Genomic DNA, 19,204 nt, shown 5'->3' on the forward strand with positions numbered 1-19,204 from the left:
ACTACCTTCTGCAGAGATCAGAATACTTACAAACCAAATATATTGTCAAGTGGTATATGTTATATATGTAAACACATCTGTTTTTTTAAAACATTCAATATTTTTCTTTCTAAACAAATTATTTGAATTTATTTGTGTTGATATTCTTAATTATATTGTACATCAAACATAGTTAAGTGTTTTTTCTTACTCATTTGAAGAAAATTTTCCTTATATCACATGAATAATAATTGATCTTTGTTTAAAATATAAAAAATGAATAAACTTACGTTAACTAAAAGAGAATGAAGTCTTTCTGCAAGTATCATTTAGTTCAATAGGTTAAAATATATACACCCTTAAAAAAAACAAGGTTAATATTTATTAATTATTTCAATAAGTACCCATGTGTAAATTATGGAATACTTTATATTGATATTTGATACTCAAAATATTGGTTTATAAACCATTTTGAGGAAGGAAGTATCCATTTATTATTTATTTATCAGTGATAGAATCAGACTAACATTTTACATTTCAGAAATGGTTTTCCACTTGAATAGTAATGGCCATGTATGAAATCCTTGATTATATTTCCCTGCTTTCTGGTACTATGTGCTATATTTATCTTTTGATGCATAGAAATGTAACCATACAACAGCTTCTATTCACCAATCACTTCTGTGACCTGTAACTCAGTAATACATTTCAATATGAATGAAGGTAATGAACTGGGTCAATATTTCACGTGCCTGTATTATTCAGCAATTCCTATGGAAAGAAGTGGTATGAATAAAGAAGTAATATAAGAAGCTAGTGAGTAAAACAGCAACAGGCAAAAGGAAAGGATGCAAGAAATGGGGTTGGAAAAGAACTTCAGTGAAAGAAAGCAAGGTTAAAGTTGAATTTGTATAGGAAAAGAGATTTGTTTAGTCCTGATTAAATGTCCCTAATTTCTAGATACTCTCTTTTTGTCATATACTATATCTGAATGCTGTCATAAATTTATTAAGATAGATGATCTATAAATAGATACACACATATATTCATGCATTCAAATATTTTTTTAAACTTCTACTATGTATAAGACATTGTCCTAAGCCCTGGAGATATATTAGATAAAATCAAAGAGGTATTAAATAGATGAACAATAAAAACCTTGAAGATGTGAAAAGGAAATTGATAACTTTTCTAAGGATATCCACTTGACCTAGAAAAAAATTTTAAAGCAATGTGTAGACAAGGAGTGACTTAGGTGTAATTTTTTTTATGAAATAATTTCTACTTGCTATTTTCATTGAAGGTATAAATACCATAATAAGGACTTCCATCTTAACGACTCATTTGTACTGGACTCTCAGAAAATGATAGTCTCTCACCTGCTGTTCTCCAGAGGACATTGTTTCTTTTGTACCATAAACAGAGGATTGCCTCTTCATTGGTAGATCTCAAAAGAAAAAGAAACTGGTCTTTCTAAGGTCATGGTTTAATAATAGTCAAAGAGAAAAATATTAGCTAAAAAAATTGCTGCTCTTTGAAAAAAGTTTCTCAACTTTATAAAGTTTCTTAAATAAAAACCTTTTAACTACTAGCTAAATCTGAAACACAGTTTTTAAAAGTCTAAGAATGTCCAGTTGTTATAAATTTGAAAGGTCCAAAGAAGTCATTAAGGTCCTTTTTTAACACTCAACTGTATTTTGTTATTGAAAAAAATTCTTCAAAAACATTTAAACTTAATATTCAACAAAGAAAGAAATAAACTAAGTAATTAGAGTTTTACTGATGTTGTCATCAACCTAAATAAGATTAAAAAAGAAAAATCTGTGGTAATTTCATTTAACTTCACCAGTGGCTGGTTCATGCCAATATGTGTTGAGGTTTGCAAACTTCTAAAATATGTTTATATTTTGCACATTTGTATTTTATGGAATCAATCACATACAGACAATGCTTTTCCAGAGTGAAAATTTTAACTCAGAAATAAAATCAGTGGTCATCTGGAAAGTATCTAACAGCTTGCTCTTGGTGAGGAGGTGTCGATTTTTAATTTTTACTGATTTGCATAGTGTTAAAATTTCTTCTATCATAACTGTCTTCAAGCCACCAACTTGGCATCACTGGGAATGGAGTTGGGAAAAGATGGACACACTCTATTTCATGAGCCAAGGGGAGGAGCTGGCTGCAGCAAATCACTGGATTATTTGATCAGATATAAGTTGCTATCGATTGTATAACACCATTTTAGCTACCAGGAAGAAGTAAATGCTGTCAATTCAATTATTACAAAATGCTTTCTTATTAGTCTTCCCTGCCGCTCCCCACTTACTAGATAAGTTCTTTCAAAGATTCTCTGGCTCCAGAAGGGTTTCCCATCCTCTATTCAACTTGATAAACTGAAAGAGATGGAAAGATATGCAGATAAAGGGAGTTCTGGATAGATGTGCTATCACTAGAACTGGGTAGTAGCTCAAAGAAACCTAAATTGCCTTGCAGTGTTCTTGCCTTATGGAAAAGCCAATCCAGGGATGTTAAGGCTCATGCTTGACAGAGAGTTTTTGCAAAATAATTGTATAGATAGGACCTGAGAGGTTTGTGGTGGAGAGTCTTACCCTAACAGCAGCTGGACTTCTCCCTTAGTTGAGTCAAAGTCAGAAGCAGCATCAATCACTGCAAACCAACTGTAAGACACCACATCATTTTAAGACTATAGAAGTCTGAAAAAACACAGTCATAAAGTTAATAAGGTATGGTGTATCTTATTGATACAGTAAGCAAAGCTTACAATAAGCAAAAGCTTCCATCAGAACCAATACTGGGGAAGGAACACTTAAACTATAATTGGTGAATTGCTGGAGGCTCAGTGTGAACAAGACTGAGTTAAAAACTCAAGGGATGGGGTGCCTGGGTGGCTCAGTCAGTTAAGCATTCGACTTCAGCTCAGGTCATGATCTCACAGGCCCCATGTCAGGCTCTGTGCTGACAGCTCAGAGCCTGGAGCCTGCTTTGGATTCTGCGTCTCCCACTCTCTCTGCCCCTTCCCCCCCTCAAAAATAAAACATTAAAAAAAAAAACTCAAGAGAGCCTCAGTCTTAGGGACGCTCCTACACTTTTGTGAGTTGTACCTCCAGGTGCCCAACCAGGAAGAAAACAGAAGGAAAGAAGGAAAAAGAGATTGTAGAAAGTGAAAGAAGGGGAAGAAAGGATGGTGGGTGGGAAGGAGGAAGGAAATAATGGAAAAAAAAATAAAAATAAAGCATAAAAATCTACCTCTGGTTCTGAAAACAATTCTAAAATTTTGGATCAAAGCTACACAGGACAACTGCAGCCTGAGTGAAATCAGAGCCTTGCCTTTTAAGGTGACACCATTCAACCAACCAACATGTATTTGTTCAGATAAGTTATCACATGACTAGTAACCAAATCTGCCTTTGTGTAATATTCCTCCTATCTGTTCAAAAGAAATGATAATGAAAAGGAAAAACTAGAGCACATTTGTTTCCTTTCTACTATTACTAACATTGATGTACTTCGGGTTGAGAAACAAAAAGCGATCACTAGGTAAATAGCAAGGTTTTTGTCTTAGTTTCTTTTACAGCTTTGAGAGTTAAAAGAAATACTATCTAGGGGAATGGAACTGCAAAATAGAAACAGATACACCCACTCTCACTCTATAAAATCAGAGAACCCTGGAAAACAATTTAATCTGAAGAACATTTAGAATCTTGATTAAAGTCATTGTTTACTGCCCAGTACAGATACCATTATATCAATGAGTCCAGGTTTACCATCAGCCACATCGGAACAACATTGCCTTCAGGGAAATTTTAAGAGACCCATTCAGTTATGTCCTAAAACTCTTCCAATACCCAGACTTCAAAATTGTGATGATGAATATGTGAAAAAGGAAAAAGTGTATAGTCCACTAATGGAAGAGTTCAAAATATTTCTGTCAGCTTCAAACCAATGAGCAGAAACAAACTGCAATGCTCTAAGGAACTGTTAGAATAGAAGATAAAAGGAGGAAGAAGTTTCTGGAAAAAAACTTTTCTAGAAAAAAAATTAGTTTTATTCTTATGTTTATTTTGCACTATTGTTTGATTTTTCAAAATGCACAAAAAAGTTGTAGATTTCTTTTTTATTTTGGTTTTTTTTTACCCTTTTTAACAATTATCTCTCTCTTTAAAATGTTATGTGCCACCAGGAAAAACAATACACCCTATATGAATGTTCAGCATGCATTCCTACACTGTGCCTCTTTGTTATCAGATAGAATTTTAAACCACAAAATACAGAGATAAATATAAGTCTCATTAAATGGAAAGGAGAGGGGAGGCTCAAGATGGCAGAATAAAAAGATCCTGAACTTACCTCCTCCCACAAACACACCAAATCTACAGCTTCATATGGATGAATTCCCTCTGAGAAACACCTGAAAACTACTAGAACAGCTCATGCACAACAAAGATTAACAAGACCACACTGAAAGGGGTTGGAGAACCAGAGACACAGTCTTACTCCATCCCTGGTGTAGTGACCCACAACCAGGAAGGATATCACAGTTATGGAGTTTATCCTTGAGGACCAAGGAGTTTTTTTCCTACATCAGGCAGCTCAACCTTGAGGTTCACACTGGAGGGGTTATCCCTTAAAACATCCAGCTTAGAAAACCAATGGGGCCAGGAGACACAAAAGTCTGTGGGGAATGGAAAGTCCATTCTCAAAGGGCTTATGCACAGATTCACTCACCCTGAGAACCAGTACAAAAGCAACAGTTTGAAAAACACCTGGACCAAACATGAAGGAGATTTCTTAGCTAATCCCAAAGCATCTTCCAGGGGTGCAGGGATCAGTTGGGACTTTCTCTGGATGCAAAGGCATTGGTTGACATCAATTTTGCCTTTTCATTACCCCTTGCTAGCACCAGTGGGCTTGCTAAAGCCAGAAGATTTATGTAGTCCACACAGGGGACACCCCTTGGTCACCTGACTCTAGTGATTAGGGGAGGGGAAGGGGTTATGTGCCTGGACTAAAACAATCAGAAAGACAGTTCTTGGCAAGCTACCATCCCCAGGGCACAACACAGACAGCAGACTGAACTCCCAGTCTTCCAGTGAAAAAGGCCTATTTGTCCTGGAGCTTCAGGCTGAAGGGCAAATACAGATTTACCACACATCTAGGGGCTAACAGAGGTGATCTCAGGGAACATAGGCCAGGGGATACCATTGTCACACTCTCCCTGGGCCTCTGTGGATCTCACTGGTACCTCTCAGAAAAGAGCTTATCCAGTTGTCGGGAGCTCTATTTTTTGCACTGTCACCAAGAAGATATATTCAAATCACCTGGTCTGAAGGCCAGTAGAGGTTATGATGGTAGTTTCACAGGACTATATATGTTTGCATATTTTATTTTTTTAATGTTTATTTTATTTTTGAGAGAGACATAGCATGAGTGGAGGAGGGGTAGAGAGAGAGGGAGATACAGAATTCAAAGTTGGCTCCAGGCTCTGAGCTGTCAGCACAATGCCTGATGCAGGGCCTGAACCCATGAACCCTGAGATCTTGATCTGAGCTGAAGTCAGATGCTTAACCAACTGATCCACCCAAGTGCTCCTGTGTGCATACTTTAAAAGCTGCTGCTTGAGAGTCTGGCTTCCAATAAGCTTGAAACTAGATGCTGACTGAGATCTCTCCCTTTGGAACACTGACAAGGCTTGGCACACCTATAACAACTGGGAACTATTAAGAATAAGTCGGGCAGCTTAGACAATTACAAAGATTTGAAAGATAACCAAGAGCTGCAGCAAGGTTGAATGATAAAGTTCATTGCCTACACAAGGCCACTCTTCAAGATGGAGGAGAGGTAGCTGTTTTGTCCAATACATAGAAACAGAGAGAAAGAGTCAAGCAAAATAAGGTAACAGAGGAATATGTTCCAAATGAAAAAACAAGATGAAACCCCAAGAAAAACCCTCAGTGAAATGGAGTAATTTATCTAATAGAGTTCAAAACAATGGTCATAAAGAGGTTCACCAATCTCAGGAGAATGGATGAACATGGTGAGAACTTCAAGAAAAAGACAAAAACAAAACAAAACAAAACACCAAGAAAGTATCATACAAAAGTCACAGAGCTGAAGAATATAATAACTGAACTGCAAAATACAGTAGAGGGCTTCAACAGCAGACTAAATAAAGCAGAATAGATCAGTGGCCTGGAAGATAGAACAATAGGGCTCACCCAAACAGAGCAGAAAACAAAAAAGAATTTTAAAAAATGAAGGTAGTTTGGGGCACTTGGGTGGCGCAGTCAGTTGAGTATCCGACTCCTGATTTTGGCTCAGGTCATGATCCCAGAGTTGTGGGACTGAGCCCCACATTGGGCTCCATGCTCTCTCCCTCTTCTCTTCCCCATTCTCTCTCTCTCTCTCTCTCTCTCTCTCTCATTAAAAAAAAAGTGAAGGTAGCTTAAGAAACATTTAAGACAACATCAAATGAAATAACATTATTATTATTAGGATACCACAAGGAAGAGAGAGAAGTGGTAGAGAACTTATTTGAAGAAATAAGGCTGAAAACTTCCCTAACCTAGAGAAGAAGACTGACATTCATTTTCAAGGAGTGCAAAAAGTTCCTACTTAGATAAAGCCAAAGAGATCCACACCAAGGCACATTATAGTTAAAATGTCAAAGTCTAAAGAAAAAGAGAGACACTTAAAAGCAGCAAGAGATAAACAACTTGTTATATACAAGGGAACTCCAATAAGTTTGTCAGCTGGTTTTTCAGCAGATATTGCAGGCCAGAAAAGAGTGGCATAATATATTCAAAGTGCTGAGAGCAAAAACTTCCAACCAACAATACTCTACCCAGCAAGTTTATCATTCAAAATTGAAAGAAAGATAAAGAGTTTTCCAGACAAGCAAAAGCTAAAGGAGTTCATCACCACTAAACCAGTCTAGCAAGAGATATTAAAGGGAATTCTTTAAGCTGAAAAAGAAGCTCTAACAAGTAACATACAAAAAATATGAAAATAAAAATGCCACTGGTAAAGGCAAATCTAGTAAAGGTAATAGATTAGCCACTTATAAAACTACTATGAAGGTTAAAAGACAAAAGTAGGGATGGAAAAGGTATTCCATGCAAATGGACACATTTTCTTTACAAAAAGAAAGCAGACATATCTATACTTATATCACACAAAATCAACTTTAAAAAAGAAAAGATTGCAGGGGCACCTGGGTGTCTCAGTCAGCTAAGTGCCTTACCTTTACTCAGGTCATGATGTCATGGCTTATGAGTTTGAGACCCACGTTGAGCTCTGTGCTGACAGCTCAGAGTCTGGAGCCTGCTTCAGATTCTGTGTCTCCTTCTTTCTCTGCCCCTCCCCCACTCACACCCTGTCTCTCCTTCAATAATAAATAAACATTTAAAAAAATTTTAATAAAAGGGCATTGCATAATGATAAAGGGATCCATCCAACAAGAATAAATAACATCTTTAAATTTTTATACACCCAAGATAGAAGCACCTAAATATATAAAACAAATATTAATAGACCTAAAGGGGGAAATTGACAACAGTAAAATAATAATAGGGGACTTTAATACCCCACTTACATCAATGCATAGGTCATCCAGACAGAAAATTGACAAAGAAATATCAGCTTTAACTGAAACATTAAATCATATACATTTAATAGATATATACAGAACATTATATCTGAAAGCAACAGAATACACAGTCTTCTCAAGTGCACATGGAACATTCTCCAGGACAGATCCTAATGATGAAAGAAATTGAAGAAAAGATAAATAAATGAAAAGATATTCCACGTTCATGGATTGAATGAATTAATATTGTTAAAATGTCCATACTACTCAAGCAATCTACAGATTCAATGAAATCCCTATCAAATTCCAATGCTATTTTTCACAGAACTAGAACAAATAATTCTCAAATTTGTATGGAACCACAAAATACAACAAACAGCCAAAGCAGTCTTGAGAAAGAACAAAGGTGGAGGCATTATGCTCCCTAACTTCAAACTTTACTACAAAGCTATAGTAATCAAAATAATATGGTGTTGAGATAAAAACACATAGATCAATAGAACAGAAAAGAGAGCCCAGAAATAAATCCATGCTTACCTGGAGCCAAGAATACATAATGAAGAAAGGATGGCATTTTCAATAAATAATGTTGGGAAAACTGGAAAGATACATACAAAAGAATGAAATTTGATTACTATCTTACACCATGCATAAAAATTGACCCAAAGTTGATTACACTTGAATGTAAGACCTGAAACCATAAAACTGTTTGGAGAAAATATAGGCGGTAAACTACTTAACATCTGTCTTCATGACAGTTTTTTTTGATTTGACACAAAAACAATGGCAACAACAACAACATAAACAAATAAGACTACATCCAACTAAAAAGTTTTTGCATACCAAAGAAAATAATCATCAAAATGGAAAGGCAACCTACTGAATGGGAGAAAAAATTTCAAACTATGTATCTGATAAAAGGTGAATATCCAAAATATATAAATAATGCAGACAATAGTGAAAAAGCAAACAGTCCAACTTAAAAATGGGCAGAGGATCTAAACAGACATTTTTCTATAGAAAATATATAGGTGGTCACAGGCACACAAAAGATGTTCAACATCTCTAATCATCACAGATATGCAAACCACATATAGCCACAACGAGATATCACCATACAACTATTAGAATAGCTATTATCAAAAAGATAAGAAATAACAAGTGTTGATGAGGATTTGTAGAAAAGAATCCCTTGTATATTGCTGGTGGGAATGTAAACTGGTGCAGCCACTATGGAAAACAGTATGGTCATTCCTCAAAAAATTAGAAGTGGAATTAGCATATGATCCATTTATTACACTTCTGAATATTTGTCCAAACAAAATAAAAACATGAAATTAAAAAGATACATGCACTCCTATGTTTACTGTAGCATTATATACAATAACCAAGATATGGAAACAACATAAATGTTGATCAATAGATGAATGAATAAAGGATATGGGATTATACTCACACACTCACACACACACACACACACACACACACACACACACACACCAGAATACTACTCAGCCATAAAAATGAATGAAGTCTTGCCATTTGTGACAATATGAATAGAACTTGAGGGCATTATTTTAAGTGAAATAAGTGATACAGAGGAAGAAACACCATATAATTTCAATTATGTGGAGTATAAAAAACAAAACAATCCAAATAGAACTCATAGATAGAGAGAAGATTGGTAGTCACCAGAAGGGAAGGGAGTTGGGGTTGAGCAACATGGGAGAAAGGGGTCAATTGTATGGTGACGAATGTTAACTAGACTTATTGTGGTGATCTCTTTGTAGTGTATACAAAAATCAAATTTTATGTGATACACTTGAAACCAGTATAATGTTATATAGCAATCTTACCTCAATTTAAAATATCTACACATATTTATAAATATATATGTAAATATATAGGTATGCCTAATTAGCATTTGGATATACAAGTGCTTCCAAGTGTATCATAAAAATAATCACTTTAGGTAAGTAGTTGGAGCAGGTTAAAGTAACAATCTAAATCAAAGGCTGAAATCTAAAAAGCGAGAAAACAAGAGGGGAGCTTTATATGTTCAGAAGCAGATATTACAAAGTAAAACAGTATAGATTGTTGAAATCAAGTTAAATACACACAATTTATAGCCTAAATTAGACTTTTTTGAGCACAGCTTTCCGCAAACCACATTTATGAAATGTGATTAAACACTTATTAACTAAATGTGCTTTTTTCAAGGTCTGTGTTAAGTAGACCAGTAGCCAAGACATGAAAGTAGATGGCTGCTCCCAGCTCATTAAAAAATGTGGTCCCAGTGCCAGCTACAGGCATTGTATTGTGTGAAAATAGCATTCATCACTGCCACATCTAAACACAGGAAAAGAACAAATAAATAGGTTCACTAGGCTGGATGGGCTTTTGATACCCATGTACTCCCACCATGCTTCACCCTCAATGAGCTATTATCTCAGAGAGGTAAATGCTTAACTTTTTTCTTTCTGTGATACACAACAGAAAAGAACAAAGCAATCTGCTGCCTCTCCTAATACTATTTCTTGTTTTCTTGTTTTATGACAACTCATATTTAGGAAAATTCTTAAATTCTAAATCATATATATATATATATATGATATTTTTATATATGATATATATCATATATGATATATATATGATATTTTTTGGCCATTTGGCCTCTGGAAGAAACTGAGTTATTTGATCGTCAAACTTTAGCCACACATATGTGAACCCTACCTATAAAGAAATCATAAGACTCTATTACTGACTTGGAAAAAGATTTGCCTTGCTTCTTGGGATATCTGAGTAGCAATATTTCCCCAGAGAGAGAAAAAAGTAAGTTTGCTTCAGAGGCAAGTCAGAAAGGGTTCTCCTTCAGGAAATAGACCAAGAACTGCTATTAGCAGGGGTAAATATTGAAATACTAATCACTCAGTACATCATGGCAGACTTGATGAGTATAGTTGCCTTCCCTGTCAGAACATGTGCTGGTCTGACACACCAGTGACTGTACCAGTGGGCACCAGTTGACCCTTCTGGCCAGATCATTAGCTCCAGCATAACCCAGTTAGGCATCTCATGGGAATTGACACCAGCACAGCCAACATCAAAGGGCAGTGGTATTGATACACACTCCGGGATACAGTGACATCACTATGTGAGAATTTTCACAAATCCTGTTTCTTGGACTACTTACCTAATACTGTTTGAGGTGCTTGTTAAAAGTTCAGGTTCCTGAACTTTAGAATGAGAAACTATGGAGTTTCTTCAGGAACTATGAGATTCTACTACATATTCTGGATGATATTTATATTCACCAAAGTTAGAGAATCAATGTACTATATGTATGGATCGACTTAACGGAAGCATTCAGAAACATTTCCAGGTAAGTTATCTCTGTAGGGAAGAGTCATTGGCATTTGTTAGGGAGAACAATATATAACCATGACAGAGCCAAAAGGGCCATAAGTCTAAGAATGAGTCTTCACACTAGAGTAATGACAATGAAATTCTATTGTGCTCCCTGAGTTTTTTGGTAGATAAAATATACCTCTATGAATTCTCTGATTAGTGTGATATGTTTCCTAAATTTAGAATTGGAACTTAAGCCAATCAAAGTATGGACTACTTCATCAATTACAGGGATATAGACAATGCATGCCATTTAAGCTCATTCCCTTTTCAATCCTCTATATAAACTGAAATATATACTTAGTATCATAATCTTTCTACCCCTTCCTGCCTTACCTGGTGGACAAGAGCTTTCTAATCACTGCAGGTATATGCTCTGTTATAACAGGGGATAATTCATCCTAGATAGAAAAAGGACATCCTTGTAAGTTCTACTTTCTCGGTTGTGTTTTCACATATACCAAGTAACTCCTTTATAACAAATTCAAGTTTTCTAAAATTTCTAATACTGGGCAAGTCTGTGTAGTTATGTAATGTGAAACTACTCATTGGATTGTTTTTTATATGTGAGTCTCCTGTGAGATTAGTTTGTTTTAATTCCATTATATTAAGCAACTTTCAACCTCTGGGCAATAATTATTTTTCTAGACTCTTAGTCTAGAATATTAAGTCTAATTGATGATCCAAGGAAGGCAGTGCTCAAGAATGATCTACACTGTTCACTTAGTATCCATAGATGACATCACTAACTAACTCTTTACTTTCTAAATGTATTATCTCTTCCATTGTTCAAGAGACTGGTAACGACTTTATTTGTAAATGACTTTAACAGTACACAATCAAAACAACAGCTTTAAAATTACTGTTACATGGATCCCTGGGCTAAGGTACTACCTATAATAAAATGAATCTTTCCAAGGAGGAACCTTTCCTTTTCTCTCTTAGCTTCACATTAGCAATTCGATCTTAACTGTTTTTCAATATTTTAAAATTTATCCCAACCTTAATTGTGTAAGCATAATATATATGAAATTTTGAGATGCATTATTTTATTATAATCCAACTTATTTAGCAATACAAAAAACCGTAAGTGTGCTTCTTAAAGAATATATGTTTCATCAGTTCAGCATGGTATATTTTTTTTGTCCCATCATTATGCACTTTAGTATTTAGAAACTAGTGGCTATTTTTTAATTTATTCATTCATTGATTTTTTTTTCTCCCAGTAAACATTCATATACCCAGTAAACATATTTAAGCACTCACCCGATTGCCAGCCCTGAGAACTCAAGTGAAATACTAGTGAGGACTCCCTTCTGTGTTAGAATTCACAAAAGGAATAATACTGATCTTAAAAACTAAAAGCTAAATGCATCATCTGTTCATCCAAAGGCATTTGTCAAATACATACCAGGCTTACGGCATCCTCTAGGTCTTAGACATGTTCTAAATGTTAGGGTAATGTAACCTCGGTATTTCTATATTCTACTGTGTCCTCAACAAACAGGAGATTCTGGTTATTTCTGGGGAAATCAGAAGATTTGGTTTCTTATGTGTGTCTGTTCTCTTACATTATATAATATTGAAGTATTATACATGTACATATATATGTATATATTATATATTATATGTATATATAAGCATATAGGTATAGGTATAAATATATACAATATTTATATAGCACCTACATATAGTATATATATAGTTTTGGAGTATGGACTTTTTGATATTTTGCTAGTGAGATCCCCTAAAGTGTACATTCTCATTTAGGACAATTCACTGCCCTTAAAGTTGAAGTGTGAGCTCTCTAGCACAAAAGATAGCATAATGTCTATGTGTTACATAACAGACATTATAAAGAAGTGTCTTTATTCTTTTTGCTCTTGATCCTTCCTTCTCCGATTTGCACATTGCCCAACCTACACAAAATGCCACACTCTTCCACGAGTCCCCATTTACCACAAAACCTACTGCTTCCGTGGGGAAAATTCCACCTTCTGCTAACAATAGGAAGCTTTCCCTATTGTTTCTTTTCTGCACCTTAGGCCTGAAATTAAACTCAGGATTTCTGTTGTATAAGTATGCATGGCCAATTCAGCTCAGCCTAAGAGGTCATAAACAGAGCATGAGCTTTAAACTATGAACAGAGCTTCCTGATGGAATGAGCTATTAAATAATATACCTCTCATAGATAAATATTTTTCAGAGACCACAAGCTCTAAACTCATGAGAGATTCTAGTCATATAGTTACAGTGGTTCTCCATTATTTCCAAAGCATTATTGGACTCTTTTGTGCTCATCCTAAGGCCCAGTACACCACAAAAAGTCACTCGATCTAGCTTTCTGATGTTTGCTCATTTACTCAATCATACACTGAGCAAGTACAAATTGACAGTGTGTCACTGGTCTAGGGTCCGGGTATCAACAGTATCTGGAGCATATTAAAGGCATAGTCTTAGAAGAGGTTTCTTTGGATAACAAACAAAAAGAGATACAGGCCTCAGATCATATCATAAAGAATTCTAAGTTTTAAAGACAATAGAAGAGGCTGAGCTTGGGAAGTAGGGTACAAATAGGCAAGGGGAAATACCAGGAGAGTGTTGGAACATAGTTGCAAAGGGAAGGGAATGCTTCAACATTATTCAATGTAGGTAAAAAGTCTAGCAAGTAAAGATATGGATAAAGTTCATTAGATTTACTCACCTGGAGATTATTGGTGACCTTGGTGACAACTGCCTGGTGTTGTGGTGGAGATGTTGGTGAATCCAGATTGGAATGGGCTGAAGGATAATTGGAGATGAAGAAGTAAGTGGACACAGTGAGTATAGAAAACTCATGGAAAAGGGAGGGAGAGAACAGTGGCTATGTGGAGATAGGTTGATGAATTCAACTATTATGTTTTACAAGGGAAGATCTGCACACGTTTAACAGTAAATAATAGGTTATTCAATAATTTCAGAAGGGAGTGGATGTTGCCTTCATCAATTTAACTGTTTTGATTCAGGGTCTCCCTACTTGTTCTACCAAAAGTCTCCAATTAAACTGTTTTGATTCAATAATGTTCTCTAAGATTAAATGGTATGGAGAACCATTCAAGTAAGACATATTCTGTACTCTCCTTGACAGTAGGAGTGTGACAAATCTTTAAGTCCAAAGGGCTTTATACTGTATTAAATGCTGAGATGGAGAAATAGATACCACACTATGAGAGTGGAAGGAGCATTAATTCAAATTTGGTAAGCAAAATCTTCCTGGAAATGTTTTTGTTTGAAAAACAATTTCATAGCCAGAATAGGGCAATTCTGGGAAAGGATAGATACATGAAGGCACTGAGACTTTTAAAAATATTGTATATTCAGAAACTGGAAGTAGGTAGATGTAACTCATGAAAATCTCTATATCTTGTGTGGAGGAAGGAATGGTTTGCAAAGAAAGGAGGCAAAGCCCTGCTCCTGAAGGCCTTTGTGGCATAAGCTACGGAGTTGGATGTCTATCTGGAAAATCTGGGGAACCATTGAAGGATTTAAGAAGAATGAGACCATCATCATCATCATCATCTCCATAAAAGCTAACATATTGAGTGCATATTCTGTGCTATGCATAAGTTTAAGCACTGTCCATGCATTATCATTTGATTCTCTTAAACACCCACAGAAGTAAGTATGAATTTTATCCCCAAATTAATAATTTGGAAATGAATGTATTGCTTACAGAATTGACACTTGGAACTGAATGCCAGACTCTTCACCCGTGCTACCCATAAAAGCCAGCCACTTTTACCACCACCCTCTATCAAAGGCGGGTTCTGTGGGGCCTGTTTGCTTCTTTACATTGTTCTTCTGTAGCAAAGCCTCAAATTTGAGTTCCTGGATTGTATTCTTATGCCCGAGCTATTAGGAAGCCTGGAAAGGCCAGGTCTAGTTCCTGTCTCTCAGTAAGGCAGGATTCATAAACAGGGACATTCTTCTACCAGAGAATGGTGCTTCAAAACATCCTAAGAGGCCACACTATGTGTCAAATGATCTCTAAAGCCCCCACAAGATGGTATACAAACATAAGACAACATTTGTCACTATAAAACCTTTTCTTAAATAAAAGAGTGGAATAGTGTAAAAGATGTATTTCAAGATGAGTGATGCATGATGGGAGACTAGTTCTGCCATGTAATAATCATGTGACTTCTAAAAATTCCTTAAAGTCTTCAGGCTTACCTTCCTCTTCTATAAAATAATTTACAATGACATGTAAACTAAATGTAATGTATAGTAGGGCAGGGAGAAAGCAGCTGAGATCAAGAGTTAGTTGCATGCTCTAGCGACTGAACCAGGTAGGTGCCCCCAGAGCTAATATTTAAAAAGCAACAGTTTCTGCATTCTAGGGTCTAAGCTAAAATGTCTTAGGCAAGCCTTTCACACAAATATTTAGTGGTGCAGAGGTAAGGCAAGGCTATAGCCACTATTCCTTTAAAAAGTAAGAATATAGTGATTATTCTACACAAACATACTTGAGACTGGACTCTCAGATTTCTGTTTAATAAGTGATGTTATAATGATCTTTTTTTTCTATGAAAAAATATTTATAACTTAAAAAAAAAACTTCTTATAGTGCCTTAAATATGGTTTGTTAAATGTGACAAGTCAGAGGGGTATCGTTATCTTATTTGGGGATAGAGGGCAAGTTAGATCTCAAGAACACAGAGGCAGAACAGGGAGAAAGCCCAGGGCTGGTCACTCTAAGGAATAGCAGAACCATAGCACACAGGAAACAGTTAGGTTTTCCTTTTCTACTTTGTAATTCTGTTACTTTATCTTAAATATTTACTTAAGTCTATTCACCACACAGCCTTGTAGTCCCCGTTGTTATGATTAAAGAGAAGGGATTGTGTCCACCCTCAGGTCATAGCTAACTAGGGAAGAAGGGTTACAGCTTGGAGCAGCAGTCACCAGATGGTCAGGAGAGCACACTGGCATAACCAGAGGAGGTACAGTGAAGGGACAGGAAACAAGCGACAGCCAGGAAGAGATAGGCTCTTACTGGGATTCCTCAGAAATAATTGAGGGAGAGCTGGACCTACATACTCCTGCAAGACGGAGCTGTAGCAGACACTGATGACGCCCTCCTAATCGGACTGGTGGAAGATGTCTGTAACCTTGTCCCAGCTTCAGTGCACTTTGCAGCTGACTGTATTTGCTACTTGCTGAGGAGCTCTTACCCTTATGGGGAGCCAGAAGTACAGGGGAAATTATTCCCCCACCGCCCAGCCACCATCCCTAACAGTATGGCTGACTAAGTATGAGAGTACAGAGGCTCCGCTCCTTTGCCTCAAGCCTGGACAGTCCCTGGGTTGTTATTACCATTACAGAGCTCCCTGAGGGCTGGGGCGGAATCTGGGGTTCAACTGATGCCACAGGCTTAGGTGAATGCCTCACCTGCTTCCTCCCAGGGGAATTTCCTTAACAAATCACTTGCACCTGAATTCTTGCCTCGGGGACTGCTTCTGGGAGGATTAACAGAAGACAGGGCTCTGCTCAGCGTGATTGGGTAAGAGAAGGGAAGTTAGACCCCATTACCTGGAGAATGAGGCACCATGGATTTAGTTACGTAAAGATGCCTAACACACAGCTAACACTTGCTCCTCTGTTTCACAACTGTCCTTGACCTCCAAGTTCAGGTGGGGAACCTTAAAGTAATCAATTCCCTGTTCTTCCTCACTAAAATTATCATAGCTTTTGGACTAACTTAACTGTTTTAAGGGAACAAAGGAGACTCTATCCGCAAAAACTTTTTTTTTTAACTGATACCTTTTTAAAAATAAGGAAACTTACAAATTGAAATATTTAAATTATATTTAAATTAGCAGATATGACTTCATATTTCAGAAATAGGAATTGGTATAATGTTTTTCAAAATGTAAAAACTTGGGGTGCCTGGGTGGCTCAATCCGTTAAGTTTCCGACTTTTGATTTGGTTCTCATCGTTCATGAAATTGAGCCCCAAGTCAGGCTCTGTGCTGACACCACAGGGCCTGCTTGGATTCTCTCTCTCCCTCTCTCTCTGCCCCTCTTCTGCTCTCTCTTTTTCTCTGTCTCAAAATAAATAAATAAATTTTAAAAATGTAAAAAACTTTAAAACCTCCTTTTAATGGTATTTTTGTATACTAGTCGTATTTTTTATTATAATGGTCCTCCTCTGTGTGGTGATTATGGAACCATATAAACATGAAATTCTTGTTAGAGGAAAGCAAGTGATGTTTGCCAAGTAAATAGACACAACAGTTTATACACCATTCTGTACTAAAATTTATTTCATTTATTAATTTATTTCGAGAGAGAGCATGTGAGCGGAGAAGGAGCAGAAGGAAAAGGAGAGAGAGAATCCCAAGCAGACTTCACACTATCAGCGCAAAGCCCAACGAGGAGCTTGATCTCATGAATGTTGAGGTCATGACCTAAACCAAAATCAAGAGTCTGATGATAACTGACTGAGCCACCGAGGTGCCCCTATACCATTCATATATACAGATATTTTCTTCCCTCCTTCCAAAAGTTGGCTAGCTCTTCTATAAAGCTCTTGAAGATCTGTAGGCAGTAATTATATATGTTAACCTTATTTAAAAAAAACTTTTTAATGTTTTATTTTTGAGAGAAGTGAGAGACAGAGCATGAGCAGGGGAAGGGCAGAGAGAGAGGGAGACACAGAATCTGAAGCAGGCTCCAGGCTCTGGGTGGTCAGCACAGAGCCTGACATGGGGCTCGAACTCACAGGCTGTGAGATCATGACCTAAGCTGAAGTCAGACACCCAACTTACAGAGCCACTCAAGTGCCCCTAAATCTTACTTTTTTAAAAACAAATGTGTTTATAGTAACTACTTTGCCAAACTGAACTTTAAAAGTAGTATCCTTAATATATTCTGTCTCTTTCTTCAAGCACAACAGCAAAAATATATGAAACATAGATTCTTTTAGTGATATAATATTACTCTCTTCAACACTTTGGTTTCCTATTACTCAATATAAATCCAATTATTGACAAAAATTAAGCTTTCATTTCAACCTGATTACCATCAGTCATTTTGTGTGAACTGGTATGTACCATGAATATTTGAATGTTATCAGATTATGATCAAATATAGTTCTCTATTGTAAGTTTCCATCATCCTGGAAAAAATAGACATTACTAATAGCTTTCAAGTTAAAAATAGAAATTACCAGTGAAATTTAGTGTGTCTATAATTGTTATAATGATGTTTATCAAACCCATAAGTATATCGTACATTTTGAAAATGGTTTTAAAGGCACATAAGGATGTGTGGGTGTTCCACCGTTTCTTAAGGATGGAGTGAGAAGCAAAGGTATCTGTATCACTACACGTGATAGCAGATATTTAATACCATTACCTGTGATGTTAAATACCTAATACTACTACCTGTGGTATAAAATTTGGTTATCTCTAGCTGTGACATTAAATGTTACTGGCCAATGGCGTTACCACAAAAATGTATTTGCTGGCTTTAGCAGCAGCTCCCGCTGTTCCTAGAAATAACATTTCCTGGACTGCCAAAATAGCACATGGTCCAGTGATGGATAGGATGGACTTGACAATTAAGCCATCTGCTTGCTGGCTTCTCTGATTTTTCTGCTTTTTCCTCTGCCGCACAGCTCAAGCATGGCTGCCATTTAGAAGAAAGACTGGACAAGGAAACTAATCTCTACCATACTTCCTGGATGATTTTAACCAATAACTTCCCAGACCGAAAGGGAAATTTACACATGGTATTTGCACATGCTCGTCACTGATGCTTGGAGGATGTTAAATACCTTTAAGCCAAGTGATATACAAAGACAAACACAGGGCTGGGAATTCGAATAAAGATTCTCCTTGTAGAACAAAAACTATTGAGTCACTTAGATCCAATTCTACTGACATAATGTCTGTCTGCCTCGTGGAACAATTTCAAACCAACTATGACTAAAAGAAATGAGAGATAGTTCCTTTTATTTTCTCCTCCAATTTATTCTGTAGACTGAACTACACCAAATTTAAAAAAAAAAGAACTAGAAACTATATTTACTTTGTTATATTGACTTTCTGAGAGTTAGGAATAAAATGCCTAAAGATTGAATTTAATATATCTCATCATTTTCTCTCATGAGGTGGAATTACTTAGTTGATTATCCTTTGATTATCCTTTTTTTTTTTTTTTCTTTTT

Source organism: Lynx rufus, unplaced genomic scaffold (genome assembly GCF_022079265.1).
Source record: "Lynx rufus isolate CCGP_SWC_20201006 ecotype Redwood Valley unplaced genomic scaffold, mLynRuf1.p SCAF_22, whole genome shotgun sequence".
Taxonomy (NCBI): domain Eukaryota; kingdom Metazoa; phylum Chordata; class Mammalia; order Carnivora; family Felidae; genus Lynx; species Lynx rufus.